This window comes from Salvelinus alpinus, chromosome 3 (assembly GCF_045679555.1).
Source record: "Salvelinus alpinus chromosome 3, SLU_Salpinus.1, whole genome shotgun sequence".
Lineage (NCBI taxonomy): Eukaryota > Metazoa > Chordata > Actinopteri > Salmoniformes > Salmonidae > Salvelinus > Salvelinus alpinus.
The window spans coordinates 38,062,382-38,075,594 of NC_092088.1; the positions used below are offsets into that span (position 1 = coordinate 38,062,382).

At 39.3% G+C, this 13,213-nt stretch overlaps 1 long non-coding RNA gene across 1 annotated transcript; it reads left to right on the forward strand.

Annotated features, from left to right (window-relative positions):
• Positions 1-407: 407 nt before the first annotated feature.
• Positions 408-2,358, forward strand: LOC139569729 (uncharacterized). The gene is made up of 2 exons (XR_011673942.1): positions 408-558; positions 1,465-2,358. It is a non-coding gene; the product is annotated as an uncharacterized lncRNA (long non-coding RNA).
• The last annotated feature ends 10,855 nt before the right edge of the window (positions 2,359-13,213 follow it).

The window sequence follows — 13,213 nt, forward strand, 5'->3', positions numbered from 1 at the left end:
TCCCCCGGCTGTGCCCAGGGTCCTTTGCCGTCCAAAATTCTCCCATGTCCAGGAGTCCAGACCCCTCTGCTCCTGGTTACCACGCTGCTTGGTCCTTTTCTGGTGGGTGGTTCTGTAACGGCTTTCGTCCTCTTCGTCTGAGGAGGAGTAGGAAATATCGGACCAATGTGCCGCGTGGTACATATCCATAATATCTTTTAATAGAATAAATACAAAAAGAACAAGATAATCAAAATGAAAACCGAAAGTCCCGAATGGTGAAAACACTGAAACAGAAACAACCACCCCCAACACATAATGGAAAACAGGCTACCTAAATATGGCTCCCAATCAGAGACAACGATAAACAGCTGCCTCTGATTGGGAACCACACCAGGCCAAACACAGAAAACAAACAACCTAGAAAAAAGAACATAGACTGCCCACCCCAACTCGCCCTGACCAACCTAACACAAAGACATAAAAAAGAAACTAAGGTCAGAACGTGACAGGTTTGGACGATAAAACCTAACTACCATGTAAACAACTATTGATAGCTGTTGTCGACGGTTGTGAAATGTAAGTATGCTCAAGTTTTTGCATATTTGAACGTATCACACATCCCTGGTGTGTGGCAGCACACAATACTGCAGTGCCCTTAGTGATTTGTCAAATTCCCTATTGCTAGACAATTAACAGAATTAAAGTGGCACTGTGAGGAATTCCAAATTCTATACAAAAGCTGTAAAAACCATATTTCTTGTTATTTAAAATATAAAAAGTGATTTTTATACGACAATTAATCCCTACACCATGTAGTGCTGATTTTGCCATTTGAACAGGAATTGCAATCAGTTTTGATTCAACATTGTTCGTCAGTGGTCTCGCGCAGTTCCGTCTTCAATATAAACTTTGCATTTTAGGCTGTGCTTTTGTGTAAAAAATGAATTGCTTATTGTAGAGAATCATTGTCCTGTCTAAATAACTTTTTATATTTTTTAAATATCTAGAAATATAGTTTACAGCTTTTGTATGCTGGTCTTTTAAAAAGAAATTCTACACCGTGCACCTTTTTAATATAATGAATGTTGTAGAAAGAGCTGATTGCCAAAACAGCACTGAACGATAGATGAGGCTTTACATTGTTTCCCCCCTCATTTTCAGTGTTGGATGACCATGGGCCTTTGTGGCGCTATAGCGGACAGTCAATTGTTTTTTGCAAATAGGAAAAGAACAGACCATGTTATACCTCAACTAAGAACGCATTCTATCTAGACCTGGGAGCAATCATGGTTGACTGACGTGCTTAAGGACCATGCTTGTTTACTGGCGCAACGCTCTTGCTCACTAGGCTACCTGCCACCCCACTTGCCTGCATCAATATGCAACAGTACATTTGCAGACAGTTTCACAGAAAAATTGTATTGGAGGATGTTTTGTAGGGAAATGCCTCTACTCTTTGCCTATTTTTGTTCTGTTTTTCAGAAGACAACTGATTCTGAGGAAGTCACCCGCGGAGTGAAAATCGGTGTCGTTGTGGATGGAGCTGAAGCAGATGACCCAATGCCAGCTGACAATGTGGATATTGCCCTTGTGATAGAAGAGCAGGTGATCATACATGAGCTTCACAATGTCCCAAATGCCTTTGCCACTTTGATTGGACTTCTTTATTTTCTGAACATGGATTACTCAAAATGTTTGAGGTCCACTTTTGAGGTAGTTCAGAAAATATTCTTGAAGATTGGTGCAGAAAACTGTACAGCAAAGGTGCATAGGCTGAACTGTCTTCTTCGTTAAGACAACTCATTAGTGTGTTTTTGTTTTACTCGCAGTAGTTGAGTTAATTCCTTGGACAACGATGCTGTTATTTGCCTAAATCTTACAAATCTCAGTTTTGGGAAGACTTAATTAAGCTACCCTATTTTTACGTGTGACCTTCAGTCTACAAACTGAAGGACAAAAAAGTGCATTCTGAAAATGTTTACAGCATGTTCGAATTTTTCACACAACACAATTGTCTTAGAAACCGTTCTGAAGGTTGTCATTGATTGCTCAGTGTTTAAATTTGTATTTACCGTGCCATAAAACCATGTTTCAATGGTGCCATTTACAAATGTGTATGGGTTTATTGGACAGTGAAAAAAGAAAAGTTTGACAAAACATTTATCTTTATAAAAAATGTTCTTAGCTGATATTGGTTAAGACCAATTAGTGACAGCAGAATTTGGCTGCCTGTTTAAATGCACCCAAAGACATGCATCTAAAAACATGCATTGTTAGTTTTTTGTCATGACAATCAAAATGCGTTCTAGGGAACAATACATCGTTGCAAATGTATTTGTTTGTTAATACATGGTGTAATAAATGTTCTGAAATACACGATAGGACTATTTTGTTGTCATTACAAGCTAGATGGAATTAATTGATTAATTGATTCAATGTAAGTTGTTGAATCGATCAATGAACTCTTGATAGTAAATCAATCATTGTAAATATAAAGCCATTTTAAAATGGAGATCAGCTTTACTAAATCTGAACTTTGTTCAACTGTACATACTGGTTTATTTTAAGTTTACATTTTTATTAAAGTAATTTTGTTGAGTTCGAACAGTGGTTCTCCACTTGCAGCCTGTGGCAAACTTGTCTGTTATGTCATTAATAGTATAGTTATTTATTTGTGTGGCCTGCTTGACTTGCTCGTAGCCACAGTGTAGCACCACCAGCCAAACAGGTTGAGAACTGTTACAATAACTCAAAATGAAGTAGGCTTGACTTAAGTGCATGTTGATTGAACAAGGATTGTAAATTGTTAACTCTTTTAAATGTGCCTTTAGATCAGATAACTCATACTTTTAATGTTTCAACTTGTTCTTTCTAGTTGCGTGGCCTTTTTCAAGCTCAGAGCACTTAACATGTCACATGCCTAGCTTAGACAATTTTGTTATGTCAACTTTAAATGTAGTTATCCTAACTGTTACTAGTTATGACAACTTTATTAAAAGTTGACATAACAAAATTGGAAAAAGATTCAACTCAGAATAGTAAGTTATAATGGCAAATGGTTAACTATTTTATAAATTCAAGTAAATGGCTTTAGTTCAGATAACTAACTTTTAAGGTTGTTTGAACTTGTTATTTCCAGTCATCTAGTTGCGTGGCCTTTTTCAATCTCAGAGCACTTAACATGTCACGTTACCCTTGCTTAGACCATTCTGTTATGTAAACTTTAAATGTAGTTATAAACTGTATTACTAGTTACAATAACTTACAATAACAAAATGTGAAATTAATTCAACTAAAAATGGTTGGTTATACTGACATGATGTGGACTTAAATGTTTCTTATTTGTCAACAATAATCTAGCTTTAGTTATTAAAACTCCACATTTGTTAACATAAAGGTTTAAGTTTATTCAAATAATATTAAATGAACAATTAACAAACGTCAAATTAACCGTCTATTAGTCAAAATAAATGTAATAAAAGCTAGGGTAACGTGAAATGTGAAGTACTCTGAGCTTGAAAAAGGCAACGCAACCAGATCACTGGAAATGATAAGTTGAAACAACAAATCGTTTTTATAGCCTACTTGGTCCCTTCGTGACAATTTCAAGCACATTCTGGACGATTTGTTCCTGAACTTGTTTTTGTGTAGCCTACTCTGGTATTTTTTGGGGGGTTATTTGAATGAAATGTTTTAGGCGTATACTTATTTTTGCCCCCTTTTTTTGTATTTAGTTAAGCTTTTGTTGTTGACAAATGTTTTATAGTGAATGGTTGGTGTAAAATTAAATACAAGGCAAATACATTCGTTAAAACAAATAGATAGTAAAAATTACATAGGCCTAGGTATAGCAAAGGCTGTTTTTAGCCTTCAGCCTTTATAACCATATGAACAAAATGATATACAATATTCTGCCCATATTAACAAAATAATGTAGGCCTAGGCTACAATATTTTGCACATATGAACACATTTATTTTAGGCCATAACTGAACCAATTCTTGTAGGCTCTATATACAATATTCTGCCCATTTGAACAATATAATATTTGTAGCTAAATGTTTTTTAATGAAAAGCAGACACATGAACACAATCATGCAATAGTAAACATACATTTCACATTCTTTAATATCAGACTCTTAAACACAATCACGCAATGGGCTACAGCTTGCTTCACAGCTTCCCCGGGAAACTCGACATATTGTACCCTCACGTGGACGAAAGGGTAGCGGAGGAGGGAGTTCACTTCTGCTGCAGTGTTTGCTTCGATGTGAGAGAGATCGTCAAGGACTCCAGTCACCCGAGCCACAGATTTAACTCCGTTACCATCTGGCAAGCGGTATCGGAGTATCGGGTCTCGTACCAACAGGCTCTGAGAGAGATTATACCACCATAAACTAAACCTAGTTGTCTCCCTGCACAGACCTGCACCTTAGAGACTATTTGTGCCTTAGAAATGATTTGCACAAAGAGGCAGGCGATGCACATGCGCGTACCGCAATGGGAGTGAGTAGCTCAGTTTTGTACCGACAACAATGTTGTTATGTAGAAGTCAGACAAAGTTAATTAAGCCTCTAAAATTGATAGATCAATATATCCAGGGGCACAACTTTCACTGAGACGGGGACCCCCACCATTCTAAAATGGCATTTTTGTATCCCCCAGTTTTATCATTGCAGTGTGATATAGTTGTGCGATATTACGATATAATCGGGAAATAAACGATGTTTCAAATCAAATTTTATTGGTCACATATACGTGTTTAGCAGATGTTATTGCGGGTGTAATGCTTGTGCTTCTAGCTCCGACAATGCAGTAATATCTAACAAGTGATATCTAACAGTTTCACAACATATACCCAAAATACATGTACATCTAAGTAAGGAATGGATTAAGAATATATATACTGTACATATACACTATTGTTCCAAAGTTTGGGATCACTTAGAAATGTTGTTTCTGAAAGAAAAGCAAAAAAATTTGTCCATTACAATAACATCAAATTGATCAAAAATACAGTGTAGACATTGTTGATGTTGTAAATGACTATTGTAGTTGGAAACGGCAGATTTTTTATGGAATATCTACATAGGCATACAGAGGCCCATTATCAGCAACCATCACTCCTGTGTTCCAATGCCACATTGTGTTAGCTAATCCAAGTTGATCATTTTAAAGGGTTAATAGAAAACGCTTTTGCAATTATGTTAGCACAGCTAAAAACTGTTGTTCTGATTAAAGAAGCAATAAAACTGGCCTTATTTAGACTAGTTCAGTATCTGGGGCATCAGCATTTGTGGGTTTGATTACAGGCTCAAAATGGCCAGAAACAAAGAACTTTCTTCTGAAACTTGTCAGTCTATTCTTGTTCTGGGAAATGAAGGCTATTCCATGTGAGAAATTGCCAAGAAACTGAAGATCTCGTACAACGCTATGTACTACTCCCTTCACAGAACAGCGCAAACTGGCTCGAACCAGAATAGAAAGAAGAGTGGGAGGCCCCAGTGCACAACTGAGCAAGAGGAAAAGTACATTAGTGTGTCTTGTTTGAGGAACTGACACCTCACAAGTCCTCAACTGGCAGCTTCATTAAATAGTACCCGCAAAACACCAGTCTCAACGTCAACAGTGAAGAGGCGACTGTCAACGGTGGGTGTAGCTGGTGCATGGAAGTCAGGCGCAGCAGAGCAGAGATGAGTGAACACGAAGTACTTTACTGAGGCAAATAGTAAGACTAGAATGCAACAGCGTCACCAACACCAAATGCACAAAACAAGTAAGGCAGCACACAGTACCACAAACAAAGTGCAAAGTACCTGGCGCTAACCAGCCGGAAACGTGCCAACCTCGACAATAAACAATACCCCACACAGACATGGAGGGAACAGAGGGCCAAATACACATAGTAATTATGAGTAGACGTAAGACAGGTGTGCAGGAAAATAAGACAAAACCAATGGAAAATGAAAGGTGGAGCGGCGATGGCTAGAAGACCGGTGACGTCGACCGCTGAACGCCGCCCGAACAAGAAGAGAGGGACCGACTTCAGTGGAAGTCGTGACAGCGACTCCGGGATGCTGGCCTTCTAGGCAGAGTTGCAAAGAAAAAGCCATATCTCTGTCCACTGTCTGTGTTCTGTTGCCCATCTTAATTTTTTTTTTTTATTGGCCAGTCTGAGATATGGCTTTTTCTTTGCAACTCTGCCTTAGAAGGCCAGCATCACAGGGGTTGTTGCCTGTTCACTATTGATGTTGAGACTGGTGTCAAGAAGACTGCCAAGTGATGGAGAACATGCACACTCGATCTCAGTTGAAATTGTCTGAAATCACCATTGAAAGGGTCCTCGTATCAAATCAAATTGTATTTGTCACATGCGCCGAATACAACAGGTGTAGACCTTAAAATGAAATGCTTGCTTATAAGGCCTTAACCAATAATGCAGTTTTAAGAAAAAAAAAAAATATATATAAATAATTAAGGAGCAGCAATAAAATAACAGTAGGGAGGCTATATACAGGGGGTTCCGGTACAGAGTCAATGTGCCGGGGCAACAGTTAGTCGAGGTAATTGAGGTAATATGTAGGTAGAGGTAAAGTGACTATGCATGGATAATAAACAGAGTAGCAAGCTGCGGGGGTGGAGTGGGGACAATGCAAATAGTCCGGGTAGCCATTTGATGAACTGTTCAAGAGTTTTATGGTTTGAGGGTAGAAGCTGATAAGAAGCCTTTTTGGGAGGAAAGTTATTGGATAAGAAATGACCAATCTAGTATTTTCTGTATTTCGGCACACATAATTCTAGACTATTATTTTATTTTAATCAGTTATCTGTATAACTTTATCATCTTGTATAATGGAAGTGATCTTTATTTGCCCTGGCCAACATTGTTGTTGTATGCGAACATTAATGTTAGCTTGTCGGTTCCTGGAAGCATGTATGCCTTTTAGCAAGCTGTTTAAAAATATAATTGCTGTTGCTATCATTTATGTAAAAAGACAATTCATAATATCAATCTAAGCACATGGAAATACTTTTTAGCGAATTATTTATTTATTTCAGACTCATAACTTAAGTGGCAGGCTGTGAGTGACGGACTTTTAAATTCAATCCCCCATGATTCCGTAGTAGCGGAACTGACCTTGTTGTCATTTGTAATAAATCAACTTAATTATGTTGAATTCCGCACCAACCTTAAGAAAAACAATTACTACTACTCTGCATATCATGTATAATAATATAAGAAACAATTGTATTTTGCATTTTAATTAGATCTGTAATAGTGTAGCTAGTTTATTTATTGGCCTGCGTGTGTCCAAAAAAAAAAGACTGTCTGCACAACATTTTCAAATTATCAGAGAGAAGAAATTAGTAGTAGTTGCTCAGTGAAACATTGTTGACAGTATATTGAGATGTTATTCACAGTGCACTCAGAAAAAAAGTGCTTTGGGGCACCATTTGTGCCTGTAGGGGAACCCTCTAAAAAAAGGTTCTACATCAAACCATTTTAAATCAGATAACTCTTCCTTTCTGAGAATGTAGATTATTCATTGTCCCACAGCTCACTGTCTTTATTGATGATCAGGTAAAACACAGAATGACTGATGTAGCCTAAGTTTGTGCGCTGGGACAGCATCAGGGGACTAGACTGGGAAGGCTTCGTGTCCAAGGCAACAGGGATGTGACCCGGCAATAGTGCAACCAATAACACTATATGACGTTGGCAAGACTGCCCTATAAAAGCAAAACGCATTAACTATGAATTTGGTAAAACATATTTGATCTGTTGTAATGGTTTCCTGACACAAGAACAAGCCCGTTGATCAGAATATATCATGGATTATCAGAAATTGCTCTGTCTAGACAGAATAATAACATGAATTTTGCAGTTAAAAAATGGCATAGTTCCTGCATTTTGCCATTGTAGGGCAGAAGTGAGCCTAATAATAAATAATATCTTACTATCAATATATAGCAACAATACAATAAAATATAGGCCTACAACATTTTACAATCATGGAGGTACCCTGTAGGCTACCCCTCAAGTATGGTCATAGAAAAAAATATATATATATTGCATCAGTTGAGTACTTTAGCATTACAAGCCAGTTGCTAAAAGTACTCCTAGGGTCATTGGAAGTACTATACAGATACCCAGTTTCTGCCTGGTTCTCTGCTCTGTCATGACCACTAGAGAGTCTGGAGTCAGGCCATAAACTATCTCCAATAATTGAATCTGCTTTCTTAATCAGTTTATTGATCTTGTTCCTGATGTGGACAATTTAATATCCAAAAGTAACCCTCTACTTACTACCTCATTCTGGAATTATAATTCACATATGACATGATGGTATGAGTATGATATTAAACAATTAGCCTAGGTTTGTATTCATATTGACAGATTATATAGATGCACACAAAAAAAGTGGATCAACAAAAAAAGTGATCAACAAAAAAAGTGTCCAAGCTGTACCCAAACCCTTGAGGGGCCCCACAGCCCTACAAAGAAAAAAAATGGAGGCTTGAAAAAACTGATGCTGAATTAGTTAGTTGGATAATGTCTGTGGATAATGTTGTGGGGTGGCAGGTAGCCTAGTGGTTAGAGTGTTTGACTAGTAACCAAAAGGTTGCAAGATCGAATCCCTGAGCTGACAAGGAAAAAAATCTGACCTTCTGCACCTGAACAAGGTAGTTTACCCACTGTTCCTAGGCAGTCGTTGAAAACAAGAATTTATTCTTAACTGACTTTCCTAGTTAAGTAAAGGTAAAAATAATGCATACCTCCATCTGAGTGAAAATATCATGGTCACAAGCATATCTGTTGATATTTTGTTTGTTGAGGCAGTCTGGAAAAACCTTTCATATCCATGAGCAAGGAGACTTGAGTGACTTTCCTAGGAAATTGTACAGAAATATGACAATATTTAGTAGTTTCAGCTTCTGAGTTTAAAAGGCAGCAGGGTCCCCATCCTGCTTCTTGGGATAAAGGAGGGTGGATTTAAAGCTCAGGTCCTCACTACCTCTAGGAACCTGTCAGAGGACGAGACGGTGGCTTTTATTTGTGTTTGAGAAGTTACACTACTTTTAAGTATACTTGATTGATATACACTGAGTGTACAAAACATTATGAACACCTGCTCTTTCCATGACAGACTGATCAGGTGAATGCTATGATCCCTTATTGATGTATTTGTAAAGGTTCCATAACCACAGACGCTGGGAGACAGGAAGCAAGTACTGGGTAAGGATTTAATAATAAATAGACATGAAACTAAACAACAGCGTCTGGACAACAGAAACAAAACAACATCATTGCAGACACGGGAATGAAACTGAGGAAGTGACAGATATAGGAGAGGCAATCAATGACGTGATGGAGTCCAGGTGAGTCCGATGAAGCGCTGGTGCGCGTAACGATGGTGACAGGTGTGCGTAATGATGAGCAGCCTGGTGACCTCGAGCACCAGAGAGGGGGAGCAGGAGTTATAGTATTTGTTATGGATCCCCATTAGTTCCTACCAAGGCAGCAGCTACTCTTCATGGGGTCCAGCAAAAATTAAGGCAGTAATATACATTTTAATAAACATTTTTATAATTAAAATACATTTTACAACAGATTTCACAATACATTAAGTGTGTGCCCTCTGGCCACTATACAACAGCACAGTCCAGGTGTACATATGTATAGTGTAGTGTGTATGCTGTGTGTTTGTATGTCCAAGACCAAATTAGTCTCTTCCCTCACCCCACCATTTGTGCATCCACCACGCGCATGTTACGTGTTATGTATGTCAGGAAAACATTCTAACATAATTTCTTGAATTCTTCCATTTGACCTATGCTTATGTGGTTTGTTTCCCCACTTAACTTATCTCCATATAATAAATCCTCTTAATTTTCAAATGTATGGTTTGTGCTTTATGAAGACATTGTGAAGAATTATTAGGATCTAATATAATCTTATATTATTGTTTAATGGCATTAACATAAACATCTACATGCAGTAGGACAGATCTACAATTTGTACAATGAATCAGGAAAGCAGCAGATACGGCAGTCGGCAGAGCCAGGAGGACACAATGGTATATTATGTTTTGTAGTTCATTTTTCTAACCCTAATCAGATTCTTATCAAGATCTTCACCAATATCATTCTAATATGCATGTAAATTCATATGTACCTCCTGTGGTATCCCAGGAGGTCTACCCCGGGGGATGGTAATAGAGGGTATGTACGTGAGGCGACGTTGGCTCCCTCTGCTGGGAATACGGGAGATGGGCACCCCGACACGGACAGCTCTAGGTGGAGGTAATTAGAGGAAAGTGACAACCAGCCGTGGAGGCCACCGTCTCTCACCGTGAGAGAGAACGGGGAGAGACCGACACCAAGCAAAAGTAGAGAAGGACGAATCCAAACCTAAGTGATTTTCTTTGTTATGTTTATTTTCTGTGTTAGTAAAGTTGTTTTTGCGGACTAAACCCTCCATGTCTCTGTGTCAATCTCCGCACACCCCGCGGTTTACCACACTCCATTAAAACCGACATGGCATGTGCTGATGCAGCACAAAGTTAACTCAATGTTTGTTCAGTCATTAATATTGAAACTTGAAATTTGGGAGCATCATTATTTAATTAATCTTCATGTTTAAATAATGTTCGGATATGTATGTTCTTGATTTACAAATCATTCAAGTTTGGAGAAATTATACCTTTGGGGGGCGCTATTGAGCACCCCATGGCTAGCAGGAGTATAGCATTGCACAAATATGTCTGATTCATCCAAGATATATTTTGTGCCAAGCCACAAGTCTGAGCTTTAAAAAAATATATATATATAATTTATTTGGATTCAATGACCAGACATGGCTTGTTAAAATAGATGGTTTTCTAGGGGTATATAGAGTTTCATGGCAGAAAACAAATTTTATTGGTCACATACACATATTTAGCAGATGTTATTGCGGGTGTAGCAACTTGCTTGTGTTCCTAGTTCCAACAGTGCAGTAGTATCTAACATTTCACAACAATACACACAAATCTAAAAATAAAAGAATGGAATTACGAAATATATAAATATTAGGATGAGCAATTTCAGAGTGGCATTGACTAAAATACAGTAGAATAGAATACAGTATATACATATGAGATGAGTAAAGCAGTATGTAAACATTAAAGTGACTAGTGTTCCATTATTAAAGTGGCCAGTATTCCATGTCTATGTATATATGGCAGCAGCCTCTAAGGTGCAGGGTTGAGTAACCGGGTGGTAGCCAGCTAGTGATGGCTATTTAACAGTCTGATGGCCTTGTTTTTCAGTCTCCCGGTCCCAGCTTTGATGCACCTGTACTGACCTCGCCTTCTGGATGATGGCGGGGCGAACAGACCGTGGCTCGGGTGGTGTAGGTGTCCTGGAGGGCAGGCAGTGTGCCCCTGGTGATGCGTTGGACAGACTGCACCACCTTCCGGAGAGACCTGCGGTTGCGGGCCGTGCAGTTGCCGTACCAGGCGGTGATACTGAGAGGATGCTCTCAATTGTGCATCTGTAAAAGTTTGTGAGGGTCTTAGGGGCCAAGCTTTTGGCGCCTTCACCACACTGTCTGTGTGGGTGGACCATTTCAGATTGTCAGTGATGTGTATGCAGAGGAACTTGAAGCTTTTCACCTTCTCCACTGCAGTCCCATTGATGTGGACAAGGGCGTGCTCCCTCTGCTGTGTCCTGAAGTCCACGATCAGCTCACCAGACTAATCCACAAATCTTTGGAGCATCCTCTTGAGGGTCTGGTTGAAATGTTCCACTAACCCATCGGTTTCTGGATGATAAGGAGTACTACGTATGGGCTTTATACCTAAGAACTTGTACATGTGCTTCAGGAAAGTATACATAAAATTGCTGCCCTGATCTGTGATTGCTTCTCAAGGTAGGCCTACACGTGATAAAATTACCTAGAGTTTTGGCTACCTTCTTAGCTTTGATGTTCCTCAGAGGAAAAGCCTCAGGGGAATGTGTTGCATAATCACATATGACTAGAATGTACTTGTTTCCTGAGCTGCTTGGTACAAAAAGCCCCACAATATCCATGGCAATACGTGAAAATGGCTCCTCAATCACTGGCAGCAGATACAAAGGTCCCCTCTCTGAGATCCTGACAAGAGCTGTAGCCTGACACACTGGACATGACTGGCAAAAATCTGTGTTATCCAGGCCAATAAAACCGTTGCTGTATGCGAGCAAGGGTCTTTTCTCTCCCTAGATGACCAGCCATAGGGATACTATGGCTCAACTCCATAACACTGGCCCTGCATTGCACTAGCAACACCAACTGTTTGCCCTTCTCTACTACTCTGTACAACTTCTCATCAACAACAGTGAAGTCACTCACCACACCAGACTGCTACTTTTCTGCCTTCTCAAACAGCTTAGCTAGGCTATCATCCTCCCTCTGAAGCTTCACAATATCCCTCGGCACCAGCCAAGGAGACGGTAGCTTCCCATCTAGCTTCTGCAAACCGACCTGCTGCTTAGCCTCTCTGCACTGTCGCTTTGACTTGTGAGCCCTCACTGGGGTCCCTTCCCCGTCTATCTCACTCACTATCACTGTAAGAAAACTCATCCCACCACTGCCACCAAATGTCACAGACAGGCCGTTGCCTGGACTGTATTGAATGAAACTCAGGACCACGTGGTATCATGCGAAAAGTAAAGGGAGATTTAAGCTTCTTACGTGGCCCTCAAGCTGAAAATAATAAACTAATTATGGTACTGATGGCAATACAGAAGGGCTCCTCACGGAGACACCCTCACACATATTTTCCCAGGCCCAGAACCCAGGAGACTTGAAGGCCCACCCCATAGCACCCAAATAAATACACTTCCCCTCTGTCACAGGTGCAACTCAGGCACAAAAAGAGAACAAAATGATAATACAACAAAATGACATCACATACTGTCATTCACACAACTACTTAAGAATAACGATCATGTATGCATATAACTGGTATTCATAAAAGTATGCATATAACTGTAAGTTGATGAAATATGGATTATGATACTGGCCAGTATATCAAAGGATTAATACAAACACATCAATACTTCCACTCTCTCATACTTAGCTCTCCAATCTAGGCAGTGATGGCAGGCATCCATTGAAGGCCTCCCTTCACAGATATTGGAGTAAACCTATTTTGGGTAACTTTGAGTAAGGGCAAATATATATTTTTTTTAAAATTGAACCTTTA